The 27361-nt window shown below is 44.7% G+C and overlaps 1 long non-coding RNA gene across 1 annotated transcript in view; it reads right to left on the reverse strand.

Moving 5' to 3' along the window:
* LOC139076214 (uncharacterized) overlaps positions 1 to 27361 on the reverse strand; it is an 81642-nt gene that overhangs the window by 29530 nt on the left and 24751 nt on the right. The window contains exons 2-3 of the long non-coding RNA XR_011527592.1: positions 17681 to 17745; positions 16255 to 16287 (exon numbers count right to left, since the gene is read on the reverse strand). This is a non-coding gene — a long non-coding RNA (uncharacterized lncRNA). The remainder of the gene's footprint in view (positions 1 to 16254; positions 16288 to 17680; positions 17746 to 27361) is intronic.

Consider the following 27361-nt stretch of genomic DNA (forward strand, 5'->3'; position numbering starts at 1 on the left):
TCTAGCTGAGCCATACAGGACTTCCGACCTACAAAACTGCGCTAATAAATTTAGTTGGTTTAGTTCATTGCATTTGTAGTAATTTGCTACACGCAATAGAAAACTAATACCTCCATCCTCTATCCTTTACCTTATAGTTTTTTTTACCTATTACTTTGACATATTATTACAAACCCCACAAGACAATGTTATAATTCTGCCTGTAAGCTGTCATAACTCTTTTTTTAGTTAAGAGAAAAATAGTCTTTTATATTTACCATTCTGATGTTCCTTTCTAAATATCTCAGTTTCCATCTAGTACCCCTACCCTCCAAGCTAAAACAGTTTCTTTAGCACTTTGTGTAGTGTAGGCCTGCTATCAATTAGTTCTCTTAGGGGGTGTGTGTGTGTGTGTGTGTGTGTGTGTGTTTGTGTGTGTGTGTATAATCTGAAAGTGCCTTTGTTTTGCCTTCATCCTTGAAAGGCATTTTTGATGAACAAAGAATTCTATCATGACGGATTTTTTTCCAGAACTTCACAGATTTGTTCCACTGTCTTCCAGCCTCTATTTTTTTCCAGAGTAAGTTAATGGATGTTTGGATCATTGTTACCCTGTATGACTGAATCATTTTCTGTAGACGCTTTCCAGATTTTTTTCTTAATTTTTTGTTTTTAGCAGTTTTAAAATGATGTGTCTGAGCATGATTTTCCTTGTACTTATCTTGCTTAGTTTGATGAGCTTCCTGTCTTTGAGAGTTTTGGTTTTTATCAACTTTAACAAATTTTCAACCAACTTTTCTTCAAAAAATGTTTCTGTCCCATTCTCTCTCCTCTCCTTCTGGAACTATAATGACATGCATTTTAGACTACTTGCTGCTGTCCCACAGGTCACTATGTCTCTGTTTAAAATTTTCCCACCCTTTTCCACTCTGCTTTGGTTTGGATGATTTTTATTGACATGTCTTCACATTCATTGGTCCTTTCTTCAGTTGTGTCTCAATATGCTGTTCCATCCAGTTAAGTGTTTTTAGATTTTTTTTGAGGAAGATTAGCCCTGAGCTAACATCTGCTGCTAATCCTCCTCTTTTTTGCTGAGGAAGATTGGCTGTGAGCTAACATCAATGCCCATCTTCCTCTATTTTATATGTGGGACACCTGCCACAGCATGGCTTGACATGCAGTGCCATGTCCACACCCAGGATCTAAACTGGTAAACTCTGGGCTACCAAAGCAGAACATGTGAACTTAACTGTTGCACCACTGGGCTGGCCCCTCAAATATTATATTTTTTAAATTTTAGCATTTCTACTTAGTTCTCTTTTACAGTTTTTACCTCTTTTCTGAAATTCTCCCATCTGTTTACTCATGATATCAATTTTTTCCTGTAGCTTCTTTAACATATTTATTATAGTTATTTTGAAGTTCCTATCTGCTAATTCTGACATCTGATATTGTTTCTATAATAACAGTAGGGGCTAAAGCATATTAAGTGTGTGCTTTTGCTAGGCAGCTAGGATAAATCTCTGATCAGTTTGAGCTGATTAGTAGTTGAGCTAGTTTGGGGCAACACTGCATCTTTAATGCCTCTAATGGGGCCTTGGAGCTCAAGCACCAGCAATCTATGGAAATATCTCTTTGCTTTTGATCCTAGCCCCCATTCTCTGCAGCAGCCAGGATTTGTTTATCTCATCAGAAATTGTATTGTTTGTTTAGGGTGAATGTTTGATCACAGTTTTGATTAAGGTCAGTTCATGTCTGTCTTTAAATTCTTTGAAGATAAGTGCAGGTCTCTCCCTAAAGCACCACAAGGCTGCTAGACCTCAAGATTGTGAAGTCACAAGACTATGAGAGTGCACAGCATGACACTATGAGACCTCAGAATCTCAGGGCCAGGAAATCTCAAGTACCACAAGACTGAACGATGGTGAGACTTCAAGATCACAAGATTTTGAAAATATAGGACTGCAAAATTACAAGAGCCCTTTCTGTTTTCCAGCCCTGCCCCCAGCCTCTGTTTACTCCACAGAATTTCTATGTGAGAGAATTACTGGCACGTTATCTTTGCATTTACGGTTGCTCCAGATTCAAATTCAAATGCCAGCCATAGATTTGTCAAGAGTTTGGCTGTTTCTCCTCATCCCAGCAAAGACTCTATTTTCTCTGTCAGGCCTGCTCCTTTGCCCCCAATGGCCCTAACTTCAGCAACTGATGCCAAGTATAAGCGTTTCCTCTGTCCTTTGCTCACCTAGAAAGGACTAATCTCCCTGGAGTTTAGTTCTTTCAAATTTCTTTGCACCCACAGCTCTTTGGTGGCTCTAAAGATATGAATGATTCTGTGGCTTATCCATGATTTCTTTAACGGTGTTAATGAAGTCCTTTTCGCCCTTTACCATTCCAATCAGAAGCAAAAATCGCCATCCTGTTCATTTCTGCTGCAAAATGTTGTATACATCCTTTCCCATCTTTTCCTTCCCACTGCCATTACCCACTTTCCATTACCATGGAAAACTTTCTGGAATTGGCCTTAGGAGAATGTTCTCAGATACTCTTGTTCATGTGTGGAGGGAGAAGTTGTAACCCTGGAGACCACAAGGCTGAAGTCATGAAAGGGAAGTTCGGTCATCCCCAATGATGCCAGCGCCTCAGCCCTTCACTCACCCTCAGTAGCCTCTCAGGGGTCTGTGATACCGCAATGTTACTTCTTTTAAGATTATTTCTATCACTGGCCTGAAATAATGGGTTCTTTGAATTTCTTCCATTCCATGAAGACCTCTTTCCATTCTAAATTTATCTCTTTCAGTCTTTGAGGAAAACCCTCTAATCTGAATAGATACCTAGTCTATTACAATTCAATTTCAGACTCCCACCTCATTATAGGGGAAGGGTCAACCCGTGTGCAAGGCATGTATCCCAAAGCCTCACCCCATTCCTTCCCACTGCTGGGGGTCCCCAAGCCCGTTGTGGGCCACCACAGCAGAAACTGCTTGGATGTTAAGCCTAGCTCTGCCACCTACTGCTCGTGTGACCTTGGCTAGCTTCTTAGCCTGTCTGTGTGTCAGTTTTCTCATCTGTGAAATGAGTATAAACATAATAGTACCTACCCCTTAGTATCATTCTGAGCATTAAATAAGCTGTTATTGTAGAATATGTTATGTGTCAAGGGCTATGCTAATCATTTCCCATCCATTTTCTCATTTAAACTTACAACAGCCCTTTGAGGTCCATACTGTTATAATCCCTGTGTAGCTGATGAGAAGAACGAGGTTTAGACAGGCAAAGTACGTCGCCCAATATCATACAGCTAATAACTGAAAGGGTCTAGATTCAAACCCAAGTCTGCCCCGAGCCTAAGCTCTCAACCACTCTACAGATGTTCCTCAGACTCGCCAGAGCCTAAGAATCCCCTGGGGCCCAAAGTGAAAATACAGATTCCCACACCTAACCCCAGACCCAGTGAAGCATCTCTGTGGCGGGGCCCAGGACTCTGTCCTTTAGCAAGGGCCCCAGGTGACTCTCAGAAGGTCTGGGAGGCAGCGCATACACTCTACCCACATGCACCTCTACAACCCTCGCTAAGGACAGCCCTCTCCTCTTTGTTTAAACAACGGGTGCAACATGATAGCTCGTGGAAAACCAGACCGGTACACGTATAATTAAGTCTGCAAAATGTCTTCATTCCATTTATAGAGCTGAGCGTGGGCATCCCGGGAGCACAGAGGAGGAACACGCAGCTCACCGGCAGGGATTCCCAGAAGAGGCGGTGCCTGAGCTGAGTCTCGAAACAAATACAGAAGTTAGCCAGCAAAGGAGGCAAAGGCATTCCAGGACAAACTCACAGCACAGGCACGGGTACAAAGGCATAAAAATACGCTTCTGGGTTCAGGGGACCCAGTGTTCAAGGAACACGTGGTTAAGCAGCCAGAAACCTGGCAGAGGCATAAGTGGGGCCCAGGCCTGCAGGGCCACTGACCTTGGTTTTGCCTGGCCTGTGCCTATCTCTTGCTGTTTCACACCATGTAAACACCAGAACTCTCACGGGAACAAGGCTTGCATTGTTTACTCCTTCCTTTCTCTCTCCCCATCAGTTTCATAAAAAGTTGGCAGAATGTGACTCACCACTCTTGCCTCCCCATCCCAGGCCAGACCCTGTCTCTCACTTGCTTTCCCATCTGGGAAACCTTCAATTGAATCTCTCTATGGGACCCTGTGCCATCATCATGGCGTGGTTTTTCCTTCTAACTTGGAACTGATGGATTAACAGACTGTGACTGCTTTTTATTGCTCTTAAGCAAAACTCATCAAAGATCTATATGCTCATTCCCAGGACACTCACCAGGCTAATGCAACACAGGAAAAGAGCATGCGATGTTGGCGAAGTCCATGCAAGCCATCCCCCTATGGCTGGTGTTGAAGGAAATAGGAGCGTGTCAACTGACACCACCAGTGACCCAAAATTTCTGCCCCCAGAAAGCAATAACGAGAGTGCGAACGCCTCCCAGCTTTGAGATGTTTGCCCAGGAGTGCTGGCAGAGACTCAAAGCAGAGGGCAGGCACCCACTCCGCTGCCTGCCCTAAGGACCAATGACAATAATGGCAAACCCTTACACAGCACTCACCATGTGCCAGGCACTGTTCTAAGTACCCACATATGCTAGCTCATTGATGCCTTCAACACCCCTAAGAGGAAGGTATAAGTATCTCTATTTTACAGGTAAAGAATTGGAGACACAGAGATGAAGTGACTGGCCCAGTGCCACACACTGGGAAGTGGCAGAACTGGGATTTGAGCCCAGAGTCTCTAGTCTGGGACCCTGGACCAGTGAGGTAAATGACCACCCGGCAGCATGAACAAGAGCCAGTTATGACTTGTCACTGCAGGTTGTAGGTGTCTGTTCCTCCACGTCCTAAATGGTCAGAATGTGTGATGTGGCCAGGAGAGGGGAGGTCTGAAGACTCCATGAGAGGTGAATGACCAGCAAACACCAGCGTGGAGCTCTTGCTCTCTAACAAGTGAGAGCAGGAAGCTAAAGGATGAAAGAAACCAAGGGATGTCACACATGGTCCAGGGAGTCTGAAAAGGTTTGGAGTTGAGCGGGGAAGGGAATGAGGTCTTACCAGGCCCACTGAAATCACCCCATGGGCAGGCTGACAGCCGTGTTCACCGTGGCTGCCTCTATGGGATTCTTTGATGTTCAATTTGACTAAACTCCATTCGCATTTACTGAGCACCCACCATGTATCAGAGACTGTGTTATGTGTTATGAAAAGGCCTGTTGTGAAAGCCATAGTCCTCTTGGAGCTCAGAACCCAGGTGGAGAGGATGTACCTATCAATGGCACTTGTTTGTAGTAGCAAAATATTGGAAATAAACTAAACGTCTGTGAATAGGGGATTAGTAAAGCATGGTTCCTCCACAGAGTAGTAAGCTGTGTAGGAAAGGATAAGGATGCTTCCCATGCTGTGGCATGGACAGGGCTCCAGGATACATTAAATGAAAAAAGCCAGGTATGGAATATAGTGTGCTACTTTCCTCATAAAAATGGAGGGAACTTAGACTATATATGAATGTCTGCTTACATAAGCATAAGGACACTCTGGAAGGACACCCAGAAGTCTACTCACAGTGGCTCCTGTGGTTGAGGGTGGAGGGACTGGGCAGGGGCTGAAGTGGAAAAAGAGAGTTTCACTTCTTTATATTTTATTTTAAATTTTATTTTCAAACTGAATTTTAGAACTAATGAAAAAATTAAATTAAAAAATAAATGTCATTACTGCCCCTGACAACACTCTTAACATTGCCTCCCCATGCGAAGAAGAACCCAGTTCTCTCTTCCTTTCCCATCACGCCCCAGTGCTGGGTCCCTGGAAGACGATAATAAACAGTGGTGGGAAGAAACAATAGGTAACAGGAGCCTGCCCTTCTCCCCACGTGAGAGGGCAGATTCCCCTCAATCTGACACCCCCTGAGCGACTGTCAATCTGAAATGGCGTTGTGCCGGCTCGCTCCAAACGGTGGCTGCAGCTCCTCGTTAACCTCCTGCCCCATCAGCAGCATAAGAGGATGGTTTCAAAGCAAAGCCTCAGAGCCTGCTGGACTCTCAAAGGCAACAGAGGACTCTGAAGGCCATCCGCAGCTAAATGTTTTTGCTTCTTGCCTCTTTCCTCTTTAATTACAGCATAATTTGCATTTATATGATTTCATTCTGCCATTTTGTGGGCAGCGTTGATGATGATGGACACTCCATAACTTCCCATCATAGTTGGAGAGTCAGGAGGGCGGCCGCCGTCTCCAATAAAATCCTTTCCAATTAAACAGTTCATTGGACATGTCACAGTTTGGGGTTCTCGTTATCCTCTGATGTGCACGTCTCGTGGATATTTCTTTAAACCCATCATCGTAATAAGGTCTTAGTGCGGGGGACACCCGGAGAATTATGCTCCCCCACTGAGTGACTGTAATGACATTGACTTGAAAATGCATCTCCCTAGACTTGCAGGAGAAGCAGAGCCGTTCCCTTAATTGGATCGTTCTGGGCTTTTCTTTCCCCAGTCTTGTGTCCAAATGGTATCAGATGTTCCATGTGATGAAACACGCCAAAGATATTGACAAAATAATGTCGGACCACTAACAGGGTACAACTACGGAGGGCAAATGTGTCTGAAAGTTTCTCCACTCAACACCCTAGTTGGAGGTCTCTGCTCTGGACTCTGGATGGTGGCTCACCTGGCTGACATGGGTCACCTAGCCAGCACGGCTCACCGGGCCAGCTCACCTGGTTGAAAATACAAGGTCAGCAATCATTTATTTACAGCCAAAATACCGGGAAGAAAATTCACCAAAATATCTCTGAGTGGCCTGATTACTGATGCATTTTATTGAATTCTTAATTCTTTTGCTGTGCTTTCCAAGTTGTGAGGTTTTTTTTAACCAGTCAGTACCTTTTATTTTTATAACAATATATTTTAAAATAATACTTATAACTATAGAAGGGGGAAATGAACAAATTGAAAATGTTGTTTATTTACAACTGATTCTATAGCCACAACTGCGACAAAGAGAAAGAGAAACAAACACAGAGAAGCCCCTTTGATAGTGTCTGACGGCATCCCGTGCCTTTAGGGCAGGCTGACAAGCCTGTCTGCATCAGTGCCCCACCCCCCACATCCCATCCACCCTAACCAACAAATGTGAACCAGCGCCAGCCAGCAACCACCGAGGACCACCCTACTTTGTTCCTGAACCACTTCTGTTTCTTTCACATCCAGCCTGACTCCAGCTGTCCACTGAGGCCTTTTACATCCCTCCCACTGTGCCATGGTTTTGGCATTGGTTTTGGCTTTGACTCACACAAGGTCTGGTTCTTTCTACCCGAGGCAGGAACCCCAGGCAGCAATAAGCCGCCTCCCAGAACAGGCCCCTGGGGGGTACTCTGACTTTAGTAGGGGATGGGAGATTTACTCTGCAGGTGAGATTGCGCCCCGTAGCTTGAGTCATGCTGTCTGGGGACCCTAATTAGTGAGCTGCTTAGTCCCACAAAAGGCAGGAATGCAGCTTTTCTTAACCTCCTCCTCCAAACACTCATTATGGCTCTTCTTTAAAGCTGAGGCCTCAGAGAGAAGGATTACCACAAGAAAGTGTTGCCTCTGGAGGGACTCTGGGGAGAGAATGAAAAGTCTGAGGCTTAGCCGGGTCTAATGCTTTAGGGTCTGCCAACCCTGGGGCTGCACCTCTCCCTGGACTAAATGGGACTTCAATTATTTTTAATTAGGATAAAATGAAAGTTTTCAAAACCCTAGGTGACAGAGACTGGCCAAAGCGTTTCACATGCCTTTTAATTCTGTCAAATGGGAAATCCAAGCACTCTCTTGCTATCACCTGCATTCCACCCAAACATTTCCCTAAATAGCAGAATATCTGCTAATCTGAAAGTCTTTGACCCCAGATCTGACATTTCTCCCTCAGTGACTGAAGCCAGTGACAAAGGGGTTGCCTGCAACTTATAGCTGAATCCTCAAGGCCCAAGCAAACTGTCCCAGGAAAAGGTGGACTTGAATGTCATGACCCTTTTTATCACTTTTTTGGGCAAAAATTGTAGGTTTAAGGCAAAGTCCAATTGCAACTTTCTTTTGCCTTACTTGGGAATCAAAGGAACACATTTCTTTTGAATTTATTTATTACTTTCCGTAGAGCAGTAAAAGCCAAACACACATTCCCTTTGATATAAACTACATATATATCAAAAGATTAAATAAATAAGATTTCTAAACAAAAGAGCTTAAACAAAAGAATGAGAATGATTCTCCCTCCCCCAGTGTGGATATGCAGCAAATCTTCCAAGTGAGGGTGCAATGGTGTTGGCTCACCTTACTTAAGGACAAGAGTCTAAAATCTTAATGCTATTGATTCTTACAAGAAGGAAAAATCATATATGGCCATACCAGGAGCTTCAGGAGTTCATTCAGGGACTCAGCTAAAGAGCCCATATAATACTAATGACAGCCTTTGGCTACTGCAACCACCAACTCCTATTTACACCCTAAGAGACATCATGATTTCGGCAAAAATCTCACATTTCCAAAGTATCTGGTAGCAAATGACATGCATGGCATGTTCCAAAAATAAGTAGAAATGTGCTCATAAATGACCAAGGAAACCACTTCCAGCCCTTTTTGCAGAAATTAGGCCCCTCTATTTCTCTGTGGCACACTCTACCCAAGGTCCCACTCACCAGCATGTTCTGTTCACTAAGGCAAAAGCATGAATAAAGCCACTCAGCTCTCAGACAGCATACTCTAATGCCCAACAACATCTCCAAAAACACAGTTTTCTGGAAATTCCAGTGCCAGCAAAAAGGAATTAAGTCCACCTCAACCCTCTCTCCCACAGGTTACGACTAAAAATTCAGACAAAGTACAAAAAGCAACTACTTGCAGACTCTGAAAAGCTAACAAAAGTAAGTAGATTAGGGAAGGAAGCCAACACTTAAAGAATGATCCATTTCAGGGGATGAGTTTCCTAGCTTTTCCCTCTTTCGTCTTCTGACTTTGACCAAAATGTGGTCCCACTGCAGAACTAGGCAGCAGACAGGGGTCCTAAAACATTGAGAGAAAACCAGAACAGAGGACCTGGGAAAAGGGCCCCTGGAAGCTAAAAGAGAGTGGAGGAAATCTTAGAGAGTAGGGAGCTGGAGCAGGGTCTCCCTTTATTCAGTCACAAGTCCCAGGATCACCTCTAAGCTGTGCATGCACAAGATAACCCAAAGCATCACAGCAAAGACCGTGAAATCTGAACCACAACATCATCCACTGCCCACGCCCAGAAAGGCACACGCATAGTAGAGACCAAAAGCAGCACAACAAAGGCTTTGAAAACCGTGTTAACATTGGAACCACTGCCCACAGATGGCAAGATAGAACTTGCTGTTTGAACCCAACCAGTTTGATTGCCTGCTAAAACAGTAAAATCAACATTCTGCAGAGAATTTAACAAGACCCAAAGATTCACAACATGGTGGTCCAAATGTCAAAAATACAATAAAAAATTACTCAACATACAAAGAATCAGGACAATGTGACCAACCCTTAAGAGAAAATACAATCAACAGATGCCAATTCTGAGCTGATCCAGATGTTGGGATCATCAGACAAATGCTTTAGAAGAGCTCTTATAAACACGCTCTATGAGGTAAAGATGAACACTCCTGAAATGAATGGAAAGATGGACATTCTCAGCAGAAAAATTAAAACTTTTTTTTTAACGATTGTCACCTGAGCTAACATCTTTTGCCAATCTTCATTTTTTTTTCTTTCTCCCCAAAGCCTCCCAGTACGTAGCTGTATATTCTAGTTGTAGGTCCTTCTAGTCGTGCTATGTGGGACACCGTCTCAGCACGGCTTGATGAGCAATACTAGGTCTGCTCCTAGGATCAGAACCAACGAGACCCTGGACCACCAAAGCAGAGCACACAAACTTAACCACTCAGCCACAGGCCGGCCTCTAAAACTATTTTTAAAAAGGAAATTTTAGAACTAGAAGAAAGTATGATTATATGAAATTGAAAAGTCATTGAATGAGCTCAAAAGCAGAATGGAGATGACAAAGGAAAGAGTCAGAAAACTCAAAAGTAAATTAGTAGAAGCCATGCTGTGGTAGGTGTCCCACATATAAAGTAGAGGAAGATGGGCATGATGTTAGCTCAGGGTCAGTCTTTCTCAGCAAAAAGAGGAGGATTGGCAGCAGATGTTAGCTCAGGGATAATCCTCCTCAAAAAGAAAATAGATTAGTAGAAATTATCTGATCTGAACAACAAAGAAAACAAAAGATTAAAAAAATGAATACAGGCTCAGGAACCTGTGGGACCATACTAGACGGTCTAACATTTGTGACACTGGAGTGCTAGAATTAGAAGAGAAAGAGATTGATGCAGAAAAAAAAATTGAAGAAATAATGACCAAAAACTTACCAAATTTTGTGAAAGATATGGGAACAAATCTCTCTCTATGAATGGGCACAGAATGGAAAGATACTTATGTTCCATATGAATGGTCACCAAAGGGCATTCACTGCAGAGAAGACTTCGTAACACAGACAAGATGAAATGTTCTATGGATATCAATCACCCCAACGTTTGCTCAGTAGATCATGTACAAAATGCACATGGTGGCAGGAATGGCAGCTACACACAAGCTCAACAACATAGACTTCTCCGCACCAGGCTGACAGCTACTGCTAATACCAAGGGTCCAACTTGCCAACAGCTGAACCCAATCCTGAGCCCCTGATATGGCACAATTCCCTAAGGGGACTAGCCAGCCACATAGAGGCCAGTTCGTTACACTGCACCTATTTCATCATGGAGAGGGCAGCAGTAATATGTCCTCACTAGACCAGGCATATACTTTGTATATGAATTTGTCTTCTCTAACTGTGATGCTTTTGTCAATTTGACAGTTTCTTACAAAATGAAACATACTCTTACCATATGATTCAGCAAAGTTGAAAATTTACGTCCACACAAAAACCTGTACATGGATATTTTCAACAGTTTATTCATAATTGTCAAAGCTTGGAAGCAAGCAAGATGACCTTCAGTAGGCAAATGGATAAACTGTGGTACATACAGACAATGGAATATTATTCAGTGCTCAAAAAAAAAATGAGCTATCAAGCCATGAAAAGACATGGAGCAACCTTAAAGGCATACCACTAAGTAAAAAGAAGCAATCTGAAAATGATACATACTTATGATTCCAACTATAAGGCATCTGGAAAAGGCAAATCTATGGAGACAATAAAAAGATCAGTGGTTGCCAAAGGTTAGGGAGACAGAAAAGATGAATAGGTGGAGGACAGAGGATTTTTAGGAGAGTGAAACTACCCTGTATGACACTATGATGGTAGATACGTGTCATTATACACCTGTCCAAACCCAGAGAATGTACAACACCAAGAATGAACCCCAATGTAAACTACGGACTTTGGGTGACAGGATGTGTCAATTCAAGTTCATTGGTTGAAAAACCATGCCAATCTAGTAGGGGATGTTGATCTTGCGGATGGCTATCCATGTACGGGAGCAAGAGCTATACATGAAACCTCTTAGCTCCCCTCAATTTTGCTGTGAACCTAAAACTGCTCTAAAAAATACAGTATTTTTTTAAAGGCACTCCCAAATGGTTATGTAGGGGATCAGAATTGGTCCCCCAAGAATGTGACTCTTTGCCTTGATTATTTTTAAGGGCAAAAAGACTCTGAAAGAAACTTTGACCTTTCCCCTAACTGCCTAAAAGAATTTAAAATAGAAGGGCCTGTTCCAGGAAGGAGCGAATACTGTAAGATAACTGTAGTATAATGCAAATGTGTCTCTCAGGTCATATTGTCTATAATTGGCCCATTTGCATTTCCATCTCCATGTAAATTGCTTCCTTCCCCTTGAAGACCCAAACCACTGCCCCCAACATCCTCCTTCGTCTTTAGTTGAAGATGATATTTAAAGTGGTGGCTTCAGTCATTCTGGTGAGTTGCTCAGTTCTCCTGGGTTTCTCCCATGCGTACACATTATAAAGCTTTGTTTGATTTTCTCCTGTTATTCTGTCTCATGTCAATTTAATTTGTAGACCAGCCAGAAGACCTAGAGGATAGAGGAATTGTCTTCCTCCCCCTACAGTTACGTACTGCTATATAAATGATTCCATTAATACAACATTCTGGAAATAACAAAATTACACATTTGGAGAACAGATTAGTGGTTAGCAGGGGTTAAAAAGCCGCTGGGTGTGAGGAAAGTCGGTGTGGCTAGAAAAGGTCAACATGAGGGATTGTCATCCTTGTAATGACTGACTGCATTAATGTGAATATCCTATTTGTGATTGTGTACTAGTTCTGCAAGATGTTACCACTAGGGGGAACAGGGTAAAGGGTACACAGGATCTCTCTCTATTATTTATTACAACTGCAAGTGAATCTATAATTATCGCAAAATAAAAAGTGCAATTTTTAAAAAAAGGGATGGACCACTAATACACTCAACAACATGGATGAACCTCAAAACATTACGCTGAGTGAAAGAAGTCAAACACAAAAGAATACATGCTGCATGATTCCATTCTTGCAAAATATAAACTATTCTATAAGTGACAAAAAATCGACCAGGGGTTGCCTGGGGCCGGGGGAAGGGAGGATGGAATGCAAAGAGACAAGAAGGGGATGAGATGTTTTTCTTTTGATTGTGGTAGTGGTTTTATGAGTGTAAATAACTGATAAAACTCATTGAATTGTACACTTTAAATGGATGTGGTCTATCTTAAATAAATTATTTCTCAATAATGTTGATAAGAAATAGAAATAAGTTAAAAGTCCAGCAACCAAGGTCTACAGGCCACAGCGTTATAACTGTGAAGGCCTCAACCGGACCAGGGAGGACTTCCTTATGGCTCACCAATGTCCTGAGGAAGCTTTAAGAGTCATCTAGCAATTAATCAAAAAACATCTTTTTATTCCTATTACATATGAAAAGCACACAGGGCGTTCTCCACAGAAAACACAGCACGGTCCTTGAACACGTGAAGAGGACCATCCAGTCAGAGAGACATGGCACACAAGAGGAATGGAGGTGGCCATGCAGAGTACAACTGAGAGCCCTGAACAAGCCCAGGAAGAGGACAGCAGGCCCAAGGAGGATGGGAGAAGTGAGCCAGAGATGGAAAAGGACCAAGTGAAGATTCCTCCTTCCATTAACCAGTGGCCTCACCACGTGTGTCCTCACTCACCTCGACTTGAAATACCAGTCACGTTTGCCTCTTGCTTCATCCCCTTAGCCAGGCAGACATGGGGTCCTGGTGTCTCTGGCGCCTCTCTCCTCCTTCTTCTCATTACCACTTTCCCTGGTCATCACCTTAACAGCTTATGCCTGAAGCATTGCAGAGCCTCCTCCCCCGCTCCCCAGCGCTCGGTCCTTGCACGCCTTGCACAATAACTGTCTGAGGTTGGGTTTCCTGGAAGCAGAGCATAAGCTGGGGATTCTTGTTCAAGTGATGTGTTAGGGGAATTCTCTCAAAGAAGGGAGATGAGGAAAGCAGGATGAGGCAGAGGAAGGAACTAGGCAAGGATGTGGTCTCAGCTTGATCCCTTGGGTGAGTTCAGGAGCACTGTTTGTACAAGAGCTGGTCCCACCTTGAGGCAAAGTAGATGCCCCCCTGTGACTGCCAGCCACTGACTGGGGGGCGAGGGGATGTTTTTCAGGCAGAGTGGCTCAATTTGGCCAAGGACAACTCTTTGGAAAGAGGACAGCTGTGGGCTGTTAGCAGCAAACACTCAGAAGCTGTGGGATGACACCGACCTGAAAAAGAGATTTGGCAGAGCACCAATAGCATCCACTACAATGACCTTCCCAACAAACTTATCTGATTTCATCATGTCTTTGATTAAAACTGTCAGATGATTCCATCTGCACTGGGTTGGGTGGGGGCACATAGCCCACACTCTGTCTATCTTCACCTAAGACTACCACAATCTAGTCCAAATCAAATCAACCTTCTCAATAGCTCTCTCCCTCTTGTCCTCTCTCCGTCTCCCTCTCTCTCATCCACAGAGGTGAAGTAGGCTAGTGAGCAGAAGCAATCATCCAGATAATTCCATTTCCTAATCCGTTCATTTTAGAGTGATCCAAACTGCCTGTACGGGTTGATCAAACAAAGCTGACGAGAGCATGCCCTCCTCTGCCACTTTGGTTCTGAAGACACTGTCACTGAGACCCTGTTTTCCTGCCTCTAGACATGAAGGGCTTGCAGAAGGTGGCCTGACACGTGAACGGACCATCAGGCTGCCAGAGTGACATCCCAGCTCGATGCTCTTTTATCCCACACGTCTAATTGGGCTCCATCACAATCACAGCCTCCTCAGGAGGATGGGAGCTGATGCAGTGAGATGGAAATCAGAAGGCGCTGTCAGCTCCCATCTCTGGGGCCTCAGGACCATGTCAACATGCTGATCCCAGACCAAGGCCACGGCCTCACACAGGGACATCAGGCTGGAAGCAGAGACAGTGTCAGTCAAGCAGAGCCACCATTCAAAGATGACAGCATGCCAGGCAGAAAAGTGCTGCCCTGCATTGGGACAGACCTGTCCCCTAGGGGCTGGCAGAGCTGGCCACTTAGCCCAGCACCTCTGAGATCAGAGGCTACACAGCATGCCTAAACTGTGACAATCACAGCCCCCTGTCCTCAAGTGCAGTTCATGAATCCTCATGCCACACCATGCGGAGGTACTGCTCTCCCCTTTTCAAGGGCGGGATGCTGAGGCTTCAAGAGATGAAGCCGCTGCCCAAGGCTACGTGCTAGCCCCACTAGGACCCGAGAGTCACATTCAAACCTATTTTTTTCTCCTAACCATTCTGCTCCAGAGAAAAGACAACATGACAAAAGAGGAAACAGGCTCAGGCGAGAAAGACTAGGTCCACGTGGCTCTCCTCAGCCCAGGTAAGAAGGAGGCCCTGAAACAGGGTTTTTGTTTGTTTTTTTGAGGAAGATTAGCCCTGAGCTAACTACTACCAATCCTCCTCTTTTTGCTGAGGAAGACTGGCCCTGAGCTAACATCCATGCCCATCTTCCTCTACTTTATATGTGGGACGCCTACCACAGCATGGCGTGCCAAGCGGTGCCATGTCCACACTTGGGATCCGAACCGGCGAACCCCGGGCCACAGAGAAGCGGAATGTGTGAACTTAACCGCTGCACCACTGGGCTGGCCCCTGAAACAGGGTTTTAATGGCCCTTTCTGAGGTGTTTTTCTTGAGGGTGGAGAAAAAGGGGTCTCTTTGCACAGTTTTAGGGCCCAGGAAAGAAAGGCTTGGAGGGGACCTCGCACAGGAGGAAAGCAAAGGCACAAAGTACGGAACAAGCCTGTCGGTGAATTCAGGGGCCAAGTATGGAGGAGAGTGGAGCCGGTGATCAGGGCGGAAGAAGGCTTGTGCTGGATGGGAAGGGACTTTGAGGAAAGAGCAGGAGTCTTTGATGGGAGCCGGGAGGAGCTTCGGAAGTGGACACACTGACCACTGCTCCTTTCCCATTGCCTAGCACGGCACCTACTTTACAGAGCACAGTAAAAGAAGAAAGGAGCAAATGAACAAATCAATGGAAAATTCTGGTGACACAGACAAAGGTGTGGCTGCTGAAAGCTATCCTGCTGAGCACCTACCCCATTTATCACACATTTACCAGAGAAAATTCTTCTCCAGACAGGGTGGAACCGGGGCTGCCGCTCCCCTGAGTCAGGGCCCGGCCAGCTGCTCGCTCAGGAGTCCTGTGGGCTGCCTGCGACCGCCCTTAATGAGATGTGATTGCTGAAGGGAAGCAGCTAATTGCATGATGTTTTATTAATCCTTTCTCTATGAAATATTAATTGTGAGCCATCACAGATACAAAAATCTGTCTGCTTTTTAATGACTGGGGTTTGCGGAATCTCCAGATGAATGTTACAGGGTTTCTGTCGAGGGACGATGGTGACAAGCGTGATGCCAGATCCTGTAGAAGGAGAGTAGCTGACAGCCCAAAACACATGGGGATGTCAAAAGCGAGCTGCTCTGCCGGCAACCGGGGTTCTGCCCACGGGCAGAGGGGAGCTGAGCTAATTTGTGCTCTGCAGTGAATTAAGCTAAGGAGAGATTTACAGCCAAATATCCAAATACTTACCCCAAATGTGGGCCAAAAGGAGGTAAGACACCTGCAAGAGGAAGCCGTGAGCACCAACCCAGCAAGGAGCGGGTTGTAAGACTTAACCTCTTCCTTCTGTTTTCCCTGAGGTTGGTTCACCTGGGAGGAAAAGCATCAGAGAACATGAGCCTTAAGCCAGATGTGGGGACAGAATTCTGAGGGTGGAGGGTCCTGGAAGCAGGAGGGAAGACATTGGCTGCCAGGGATAGAGTGGGACCCATGGAGAGAGCTTTACGAGGAGCCTCAGCCCACTTCCCACCTAGTCCTGGGGGGCTGCAGTGGGATGCCCGCTGGCCTGGAGCCAGGCCCCAAGGATTGTACTCCCCCCCCAAGGGTCTTCTGCGCGAGTGGGAGAAGTAGGAATGGCCGGTCCCCTGCACCACCCCCACAGCCAGGACCCAGCAGCAGGCACATAGGCTAGTTCCATAGCAACAGGACAGATGGTTCCAGGGCCACGCAAGAGGATGCCCGGCCTGGCAGAAGGGTCACTGGGATATACCTCCAGGAGCCTAAAGGAGGCAAGCCTGCCCCTCTGGGAGGCTCCCAAGAGATGGAGGGGCTACGTGAACAATGCCCCAAAACCCCACACAGCACTGTCATGGAGGCAACCAGCAAAGGCCCCAGCAATGGCTGGAGCCAGCCTGAACCAAAGTAAGCGACACTGCCCGTGGCCGAACGCAGGAGGCTAAGGAAGAAGCCTTGGCCTCCCCCATCTCTCTTCCCCACCCCGGAACCCCTGATGAGATGCACTTGGTGGAGGGGAGGTGAGGGCAAATGTCAGGACCAGATCACACACCCTCTCCTCCGTCTAAGAGGCAGGGCCACAGCTCTAGCCTGGACTGGAGAAAGAGAAGAACTTGTCCAAAGTTTGGAACTGAGGTGTGTTAAATAATGGACAGGAATAAGCTTTGACTTCCCAAAGGAGTAGGACCTGCAAGTGTCAGAAAGTGTTCAAATGCGACAAAGACCATGTTACAGAACCACAAAGGGGCAAGCAGATCTCCTTGCTACTCCAACTGAGGTCCACAGACCAGCAGCACTGGCTGCTTAGAGAAGCGGAACCTCTGTCCCTAAGCCCAGACCTGCTGAAACAGAATCTGCATTTTACCAGGATCCCCAGGTGATTGATAAGCGCATTAAAGTTTGAGAATCACAGGTAGTCAGATGAAATAAAACATTTGGTGTTTACGTCTCAATGAATTGAGATTCCTCAATCATTGGTTACATTAGACAGGATGTTTCTGTTGTTTGCAATCAAAAACTTAAACTTAAAAAGAAATCATCACTCGTTACTATGCACACCGTCTCCTGGGATCAGCCCTTCTCAAAGTGATAAGTGGAAAAAGTTGGTCCTGGGAAACTTGAACCTGCCTTGGAGCCTTCTGATGCCCAGGGCATCCTGTTACTCCCCAGCACAGAGCACTTTCGGCACCACACCCACCCAGAGCCACCACATGAGCACGAGGGTGTCTCCCGCACATGTCTGGCTTACCATGGTCTGAAGCAACATGGCAGCCCTGCTCTTCACCCTCCTGGAAGCCTGCTCTCCATTCTGACCTTTGTAAAAACCAAAGAGTAAAATCAGCATTAGAATCAGAGCCGTGAACTGCCTTTCTCAGCTCAGGTTTGCTCCCATACAGAACTGTGGGCCCTTCAGCCTCCCTTCACAGCAGCCCCAAGGGCATCTCACGTGTGTGCAGAAAGAGTCTCCTGGGTCACCGTTGAGAGCCCACCACGGTGCTCCTCTCTGCTCTGGTTCCCTGCAGTGCTCCCTGCAGACACAGAGCACAACAGCCCCGGGTGCTCAGTGGAGCCGCACTGGAGGTCTTGACCGAGGGCACCTCGCCTATAACTGGGGCACAGTTGTGCGGGAGGACTTTCCGCAGTTCTGCTGGAGGACAATCCCAATTATAGACCCTAGGGTGCTCCCCAATCACTCCCACCTGAAGCTGCTTCTCAAAGGATGCACTGTTTTCCTAAAATACATATATATGCGTGTACATGTACATATACATATCACCTGTTAATGTTCGTCTCCCCCTCTAGACGGTAGGCTCTATGAGGGCGGGTCTATCTCTCTATGGTTCACCATTGTTATTCGTCACCAACCACGTCTCCTGACACAGGGTAGGTGCTCAACTAATGCTTACTGAATGAATAAATAGATAAGGGACTTTGTCGAATAAATAATAACTTCCCACTTTCAGCAAATCTCAACCACTCTGAGCCTCGGTTTCCTCACCTGCATAATGGATTGGAGTATCCACCTGTGATGGTTGTCAGGAAGCTGACCTCTGTCTATAAAAACATCTAGCACAGGGCTTTGTACCAAGTAGACTTTCAAAAATATTTGTTTGCTTATCATTTGCATGATGATGGTGAAGTAGTATTAATTGCAAATCTTATATAGCACTGACTAAATGCTGAGTGAGACTTAAATACACGCTTGTCTCTTACCCAGTTCGCACCATCTGGCAAAACGCCACCTCCGCTCCAATGCCTTCCCCGGCCCCGCCCACTCTTCTGCCTCCTCTGTTACCCTGCACCTGATGAGCATGCCCCCAGAGTTCTTACGTTGGTCCCCACACCCAGCTCTTCATGACTGTGCCCTTCCTGAGGGCAGGGCCTTGTCCTTTCCAGCTCTGCAGGCCTCGAACATGAATGAATGAATGAATGAATGAATGAACGAACGAATGCTCTCAGGCCTCTTCTGCACTCTCCACCAGCTTTTTAGGTTGAGAAACATGCTTACTCACTTTGAACACGGGCTTTGAAATCTGCCAGTCCTGAACTTGAATCCAGGGTCAACTAATTACTATTTAAGTGACTTTAGGCAATTTCATAGCTGCTCCACACCTCCACTTCCTTGTATGAAATGTGCAGTTCCTAACACCTACTCTCAGAGAGGTTTTGGGAATTCACTTAGAAATGTGTATTGGTGGGTAAACCAACGTTGGTCGTTTATTAAACACTCCATCAATTGAAATGGATATTCTCACCTGGCGTCCTAATGTGTACTTAGATGTGAATGGTACACGAGTTCTCAATTTGCTCTCATTCCTAGAGTAATTGTAAAGATCACCTCAGGTATGCTACATTAAGTACTTTCTGTTAATCCTTACAAATAAATCAGGAATAGTGAAATTATAGGCCCTTAGATTATTTTGGAACTCAGCAACCTTGGGAAACATCACCCATGGACATCATTACTGTTCCTTTAGGCTGGCAATAGCGTTAATAAACCCACCACAGTTTTTTTCAGTCTCCACCATGCCACTATGGGGGCAGCTGAGAGGAGGTGAGGGATGGATGCAAAGACGTGGGCCATGTGATTCTCCTCTTCAAGGAGGTCGAAGGGAAAACACAAGACCAAGGCCAGTGGAGCCACTTCACATCAGAAGAGCACTCGGCACCCTCCTCTCCGAGGTCCTAGTGCTGGATCCACATCAGTTACAGTGCGTGTCTTTAAATAATTTTAAAATTCTGTTAACCAGCATCCATCTAACACTTACCATATGCTAAGCACTGTTCTGAGCACTCAAGTTATCTCTTCTCCTCACAGACCCTCTGCGGTAGATATTATTATTACATTTCATGGTACAGATGAGGACCCTGTGGCACAGAGAGACCAACTCACTTCCTGGGATCTCACCGCTAGTAAACGGCACAGCAGGGACACACACTGTCAGCCGCTGGGTCGTCCTGCCTCTGCCTAGCAGCTGCCACTTCTGATCAACACTAACGGTGCTGAAGATGAAGACGGTAATAACAAATGACGATATCCTCACAGGCAGAGGAGTCTTAATGAAGACTTGGTCATCTGAAGCCTTGAAAAGATGATGATGCCTCTATCCCCATACAGCATTAAAACAAAAAATTATAGCACTCGGTGAAAGTAAAGTCACAAAATTTTCATGTATACTGAAATAAAATAGCTTCTCTCTAGGTAATATGATAGCAAAATTCTGGAGTTTATTCAAGCTGAACCTTTGCTGTTTTTTCTGTGACCCTGCTTGGCTGGTGACCTAAATACACGCTTGGTGCCTCCCAGACCTGAGGGCAGGGTCCAGGCCTGATGCTCCTACTTCCCCAGTGTGCAGGAGAGGGCCGCTAGTTCCTTCTCTCTAAAGGGTTGTTGAATGAATGCTTAACTGTATCTGCCAGTCTAGTTGGGTTGCCAGATTAAATGCAGGATGCGTCCTTAAACTCGAATTTGAGATAAACGATTAATAACTTTTTAGTATATGTATGTCCCATGTAATATTCAACTGGCATCCTGCATTTTTGTTAGTTAAATCTGGCAATCTTACCCACTAGAAATAAGATAAATTTGGAGAAGGGACAGTGACTGCGGCTTGGAGCCAAAGAAGGGGCTGTCGTGGAAGACACAGAGGTTGAGATGAGTCTAGAAGGAAACAGGAAGCACAGCGTAAATGGCATGCCCTGGAGCTGTGCCATCCAGCGATGAAGGGCATTCCTGGCAGGGAAACCAGCGTGACAGAAGGCCTAGAAGCTGAAGTGCACACGGCAAAGGAGGGGACGGTGAGGACACTGCCCGGAGCTCCTACAATCCAGCATTTCCAAACGATTCCTCCTGCTTGGTTTTTCCCACTTTTTCCACTACACCTAATTACCACTGCCCATTCCCCTCCATGCTCTCCCCACCATCTAGCCTTTGCCCCTGCAGTCCCTCTGCCTGGCACTCCTTCCCCTCCCCTCTGCCTGGCCACAGCCTTGTGCACTCAAGAGCTCGGAGTGTCAGCCGACTCACCTCTGCCTCAAATCCTTCTGAGTCAGTCTTAACAAACCTCCCGATGCTTGCATCATTTTCCTATAATCTCCCAGCATGCTTGGGACGGCAGCCTGTGACGGAGGTGGCCGTCCCCTCCTCTTTGGAACACTTTCTTTCCTTGGCTTCCAGAGAAGCACACACTCCTTGTCTTTTTTACCTCACTAGCTGCCCCTTCTCTGTTTCCTTTGTTACATCTTTCTTATCTCCCCAACCTCTAACAATAGAGGCCCCCCAAGACTCAGCCCTCAGCCCTTACTTCTTCTCGCTCTAGGCTCACTCACTTGGTGATCTTAACCTGTCTCATGGCTTTAAATAACAACTCCCCAAACTCTCCCTTGAAATCCATACTTGCATAACAATCTGCTTACAGAAACTCTCCACTTGGATGATTGCCAGACATAGCAAACTTAACAGATCTTTGCTTCCCAAAATGTGTACTTGCCAAAACAAGTCTTTCTCATGTCAGTCAATGGCAAATCTGGCTTACCAAAATCCTTTGACTCATCATTGATCCTTTTCTTCTCTCACATCCCCCTCCAAATCATCAGCAAACCTGTCAGGCTATCTTTTAAGTACACTCAGACTCCGACCACCTCTCTTCTTCCACCCTGGCAAGCTGCCATCACCTCCTGCCTGGACCATTGCAGTAGCCTCCTAATTGATCTCCCTCCTTCTACTCGTGCCCCTCTACTGTCAGATCTCCACATGCAGCCAAAGGCATCCTGTTCAATGTCAGTCTTGCATGGGACAAGATTCTACTTTACCAGGCCCACAGGTACCTCCACAATTTCATCCATCTTTGCTCTCCTCCTGCAGCTCTAGGCACCTGGTCTTTCCACAGTTCCCCAAACACTCCTAGCATACATCCTCCAGGGAGCCTTTGCCCTAGTTGCTGCCTCTGCCCAGAATGCTGTCCCCCAACCCTGCCAACTGGATAGCCACTCCTTCAATTCATCAGTTCTTGCTCAAATATCACCTTAACAGAGAGGTCCACACCACCCTATCTAAAATAGCACACACTCACACATACATTCAAGAACATACACTCCATCATCTCACTCTGTTTCATTTTTTTCCATTACACCTAATATAATGTATTTTTATTTATTTACTCATTACTCATCTCTACTAAAATGCAAGCTCTATGAGGTCAGGTGCTTTGCCCACTTGGTTTACAGAGCCTAGAACTGTTTAGACCTTGAATTGCTCAAGAAACACTTATTGATCGAATTAAAAAATTGATTTCCTGAGTATGATGGCAGCGGCAGCCAAAGGCAGTCAAGAATCCTCTGTGCCTGCAGCTCCCCCAGATCAGACAGGGGGACCCTTCGACAGCCTTAGGGAGGGTTTGGAACAGCTCCACTCACACTTTCAGGTCTCAGCTTATGTGTCACTTCTTTTCTGATACCCTCCTCCCCTCAGTTCTATCTTGCTATCTGCTCCCATAGCATCCTGTATTTCTCATTTCAAGGAACATGTCATATCATGTTATTATTGTGTCTTAATTGTCTTCCTTATAAGATTGCACATTTTCTGAAGACACACATGGAATTCTCAATAAATCCTTGTTGAATGAATCGATGGATGAAGTTGAATGAGCAGTGTGTGGCCATAAAGTTGGAGCTAAGGGAACTGAGCTGGGCATCAAGAAGAGGGCGAATTGAAAGGAGCAGGGATGGAGTGATAAGCTTGAAATACTTCAAAATAAAAAAAAGAGGAAGGCGGGTGGGGAGGGAGAGAGAAAGGAAGGGAAGGAAGAAAGCTTGTTTTTTGTTCCTGCCAAATGTCAGCAAAGTAATTTTAGCCCTAGCAGTGTCTACACATACACAACCTAGCTGGCATAATCTACTCAAATGACCTTCTCTGTGAAGCCTACAGCATCTGCCTATCTAACTGTGCTGCATTCACTTTTCCAGCTGCCATTTTGATGAGATGTTCCCATAGGCATTCTCTTCCTTTAGGCAGGTGCCCCAGAGAAGAATGGAATTGACTCTGCTAATGGAGGGAGGGTGGAAGGGCAAGGAGGTGCAGAGCAAGAGACAAGAGACTTCTGCATGTTCTGTGGTTTTGCCAGCCCCCTGCAAGCCTTTCTTGGACTCATTCACTGCCTGTCTAACCTCATTTCTCTCCTGCCATCTGCACCCTCACACTGGGATACTTAGCCTGTCTCACCTCACTAAAGCCTTCCTACCAACAAGACCCAGCGCAGGCCTACCTTCCAGACCAACCCAGCCAGTACATAGCTCTCCTTTCTCTGACCTTATCAGCATTTGTTTGAAATAGGTTCTATGAATAATTTCTTAATGTGTTCTGTTGGTATGCATATAGTAAGTGCTAGATGAGCAGTAGCAATCAACAGCACACAATTATAATTAATATGGCTTTTTAACCAAACAGTAGGGTCATCAAGGGCAGGAATCATATATTTTCTTACTTTTGAACCCCCCAAGAAGACATAACCCACAGCTGAACAAAACTAAGTACCCAGAAAATACTTCTCTAAACCTGCCTTGTTTAAAGGTATCGTAGAATAAAACCAAGGAGCCATAGAAATGGTTTCCCTGTGGTAAGAGAAGAAACGCTATCTCCAAAATGTCTTTAAAATGCTGTCCATTGCCCTGGCCCTATCTGAGGAGCATCTGGTTTATTCCAGGAGAGGAGGCGTAATGGATGGAAGGTACGTTTCTGCTGAGTTAGGGGTTATCATGCTCCCTGCATCCAGGCGCCAGATTGATGGGATATGCCTCTATGATTTATAATACACCAATCTCACTGGAGAGTGAAGCACAATTAATCTTAGAATCTTGCAGCTTGCACTTAATAACTTTAGAACCTTACCTGTGTACTTGGCCAGCATAGCAAGCGTCTGCACCTCCCCCAGATGCTAGGACAACTGGGCACTGGGAACTCACAAACACCCTTCTCTGCAAGTCAATGGAATGCCCTGGCAAATGTTGTCTTTAGATTTCCCAGAGAAAAGAGATCATACAGTGCGGACGTTTTAAATTAGAGTTACAATGTTCAATTACAATATCCTTAAGCGTATATAACATCAAAACTACAGAAACACCTGATGTGTCAGAAATGTAGCTGTTCAACGTCCATTCCCTTTTGTGTTGTCAGCAAACCAGCTTTGGTCCTGGTTGCAGCTACACACAACCTCGCTGGCATAATCTGGTCCCTTGACCATCTCCATGTAGCCTACAGCAGCTGCCTATCAAGCTGTGTTGCATTATTCACTTTTCCACTTGCCCTTTTGATGAGCTCTTCCCATGGGAATTCTCTCCCTCCAGGTGGGCTGCCCCAAAGAGGAATGGGGCTGCTGAGATCCAACAAACAACAGATTCCCAAGCAACTAATGCAGATATTACAAGGTCTGTGCACTGATATCACTTCTCTCATGGGAGAGTCCCTCATGTCATGCCCAAAGTAAATTTACTTTTAATTTATATATAATTCCAGCAAACTTTGTTGTCTGAATTCTGAGCTTTCATCAAATTAAAAGAAGAAGGACTATGACAGGCAAACACAATGACAGCTACAAGACAGGGCATCTAAAGAAAATCTACTCACAAGAAAAATGGGGAAGAAACTACATATGACAAAAAACCCCAAACGCACATTTTGGAGCTTCATCTTACAGAAGTCAATACCCTCCACCCCCTCAATGAAATGACCATGTTTCAGTACAATACAGCCACAATAACCCCTAGTACCCAATCATCCACACAGAGCAGGTTCTTTAAGCTCCAAGAAAGCCAGAAATACATTAGTGTTTAGAAAGATTTCCTTCCAAAATGATTCAAGTGGAAAAGTTTAGTGCTTAAAGTTTTAACTCAGATTTAACTCAAAGAACGTATTCCTTAACTTTCTGGATAGCCAAGGTCATGTGGGTTTTTAAAATCTGTAATCACATTTACTATTAAATGAGAGGAGGGGGAGGACTCTTTCAAGGACTCTCAAACCTCAGTTCTTCAGCGTTTCACACCAGAAACCCATGATGGTAGATAACCTTAAACTAATTGTGGGGGCTTCCATATGGGCATGGGTGCATAAACCAGCTTACTTATCCATCCTCTCCACAAAATCACATGAAAGGAGCAAGGAGAGCTTAAAAATAGCCGCAAACTCCATTTTCGGTGAAACTAGAAGCCAAATACAATCTACACACTCCAAAATATGCTTAAGGGTTGACAAAAGCAACTGAAATCAGACAGAAACCACATGGGAAGGAAGAGAAAAGAAGAAAATTTGAGTTGAGAGAGAACTTAATGATGGCAGATCTCAAAAGTGCCAGCAGAAATAAAACTCCTGGAGGGAAGAACTCACAATGCAGTGGGTGAGCTACACACCCTGTTTGCAGCAAAGTGAAGGAACTGAGGGAAGCAGAAATCTCAGGAGGAGTCCCCCTCCTCCTGTTAGAGATACAGAGGAAGTAAGACCACGCAAAAAATAACACAGTCAAACCATATTTCCAGCCATCAGTCTTTTGGGTAAACAGCAAAAAAAAAAAAAGGAGAAAGCTTTGAGTTGTGAAGCGTTGCATCAAAAACCTTATGTAAACAACTGGAAGTGAAAAAACTCAACACATTTAGTGATAAGTGATTTTTTTTTAAAGAACTGGCATAGCATTCATACAAAGTTACTGTAAGGTAAAAATTTGATGAGAAGCAAAATTTACCAACAGATGAACAACACTCATCAAAAAAAAATGTTGCTATGAACCAAAAACAAGTCCATAAATATTTCACCATGATTTTTTAAAAATTAATAAAGCAACCTTCTCTCTAAAAGAATTCTAAAAGAATATCACAAAATAAAAATGTCAAAAGTCAGGAGAGTTGTAGCAGGAAAATAGGAGGAAATGAACTGTGAGCTGGCAGAACCCTAGAAAGTAATTGACAAAAAATTTAAAACTATCAGAGCAATGAAGACAAAATTGGAAAGTTTATGAGAAACTATACACTGTGGAAAAGACATTAAAGGACATAAAGGACAGATAAAAGAAATGCAACCAAGATTAAATCAAATAAAGATAGAATTAAAGGGGCTTCGGGAGAAAATGACAGCTACGTCAGGCAAAGGAGATCCAACATACACATAATTAGAGTCCATAGGAAGAAAACAGAAACTATGAAGCTGAATAAATAAAAGAAAACTTGACTCTACACACTAGAAGGATATACCACGGACCAGAGAAAACTGAATCAGAACAGTCAACCATGAACCATATCCTGTAAGACTGGAGAGAAATAGAGAAAGAGGGGAGAGAAGAGGAGACCAAGGGAAGAAGGGGAAAGGGGACGGAGGGAGGGGTGAAGGAAAGGAGAGGCAGAAAGAATCTTCTGGGCATCCAGCAAAGAGATAAACCACTAAACAGGGGGAAATTCAGACATGTCTCAGGTTTCTCCAAAGCAACAGTCAAAATGGGAAGGGAATGTTATCGTCCTACAAGATAGGATTTTATATCCAGCAAGGACATCCTTTCAAAAGCAAACAAAGCTACCAATTTTGTAATCTTTGAATTTACGTAATATTGTCCCATGAACCTTTCTTGAGGAATCTATAAGAGATCAAACGTCAACCAACCAAGAGATAACAGAGGAGCAAACTGCAGCAGAAAGACAGGTGATGAGGGGGCTGGACCAGTGGCGTAGTGGTTAAGTTCGCGTGCTCCACTTTGGTGGCCCAGGGTTTGCAGGTTTGGATCCCAGACGTGGATTTGGGACTGCTCGTCAAGCCACCGTGCAGCAGCATCCCACATAAAACAGAGGAAGATTGGCACAGATGTTAGCTCAGGGACAATCTTGCTCACACACACACAAAAAAAAGACAGATGACAAGCACTATATATCACAACTGCAAATTAAGGTTAGACATCGGATGTTAGCTAGACTTATTGTCATGATCAATTTGCAATACGTACAAATAACAAGTCATTATGTTGTACACTTGAAATTAATATAATGTTATAGGTCAATTATACCTCAATAAAGAGATAAAAGTTAATAAATAAATAAGATTAAACAAAGCTGGGGATTGAAGTGACAGATAGAATATAAATGCTATATGCCACAACAATGGATAAATGATACAACTAATAAAAAACAGAAAGGGGAAGGGATAGAGAAAATGAAAAGTAGAGTAGGTTTGCAGATTGTTGCATTTGTAATAGTGGGAGCCAAAGAATATGATTCAAAGCTGACAAACCAAGTAAGAAGTAGGTGTAAACATCTTTAACAAGACAAGGGGAGACACTAAGATAACTAACAGTGGGTGGTGGCGAGGGTAGGAAAATCAAGCATAGTAATTTTATCATTATTCATACAAAAGAACTAATCAACACTGTCTAGAGAAATAGAGCACTAATGATACTATTTA

This window comes from Equus przewalskii, chromosome 15 (genome assembly GCF_037783145.1).
Source record: "Equus przewalskii isolate Varuska chromosome 15, EquPr2, whole genome shotgun sequence".
Lineage (NCBI taxonomy): Eukaryota > Metazoa > Chordata > Mammalia > Perissodactyla > Equidae > Equus > Equus przewalskii.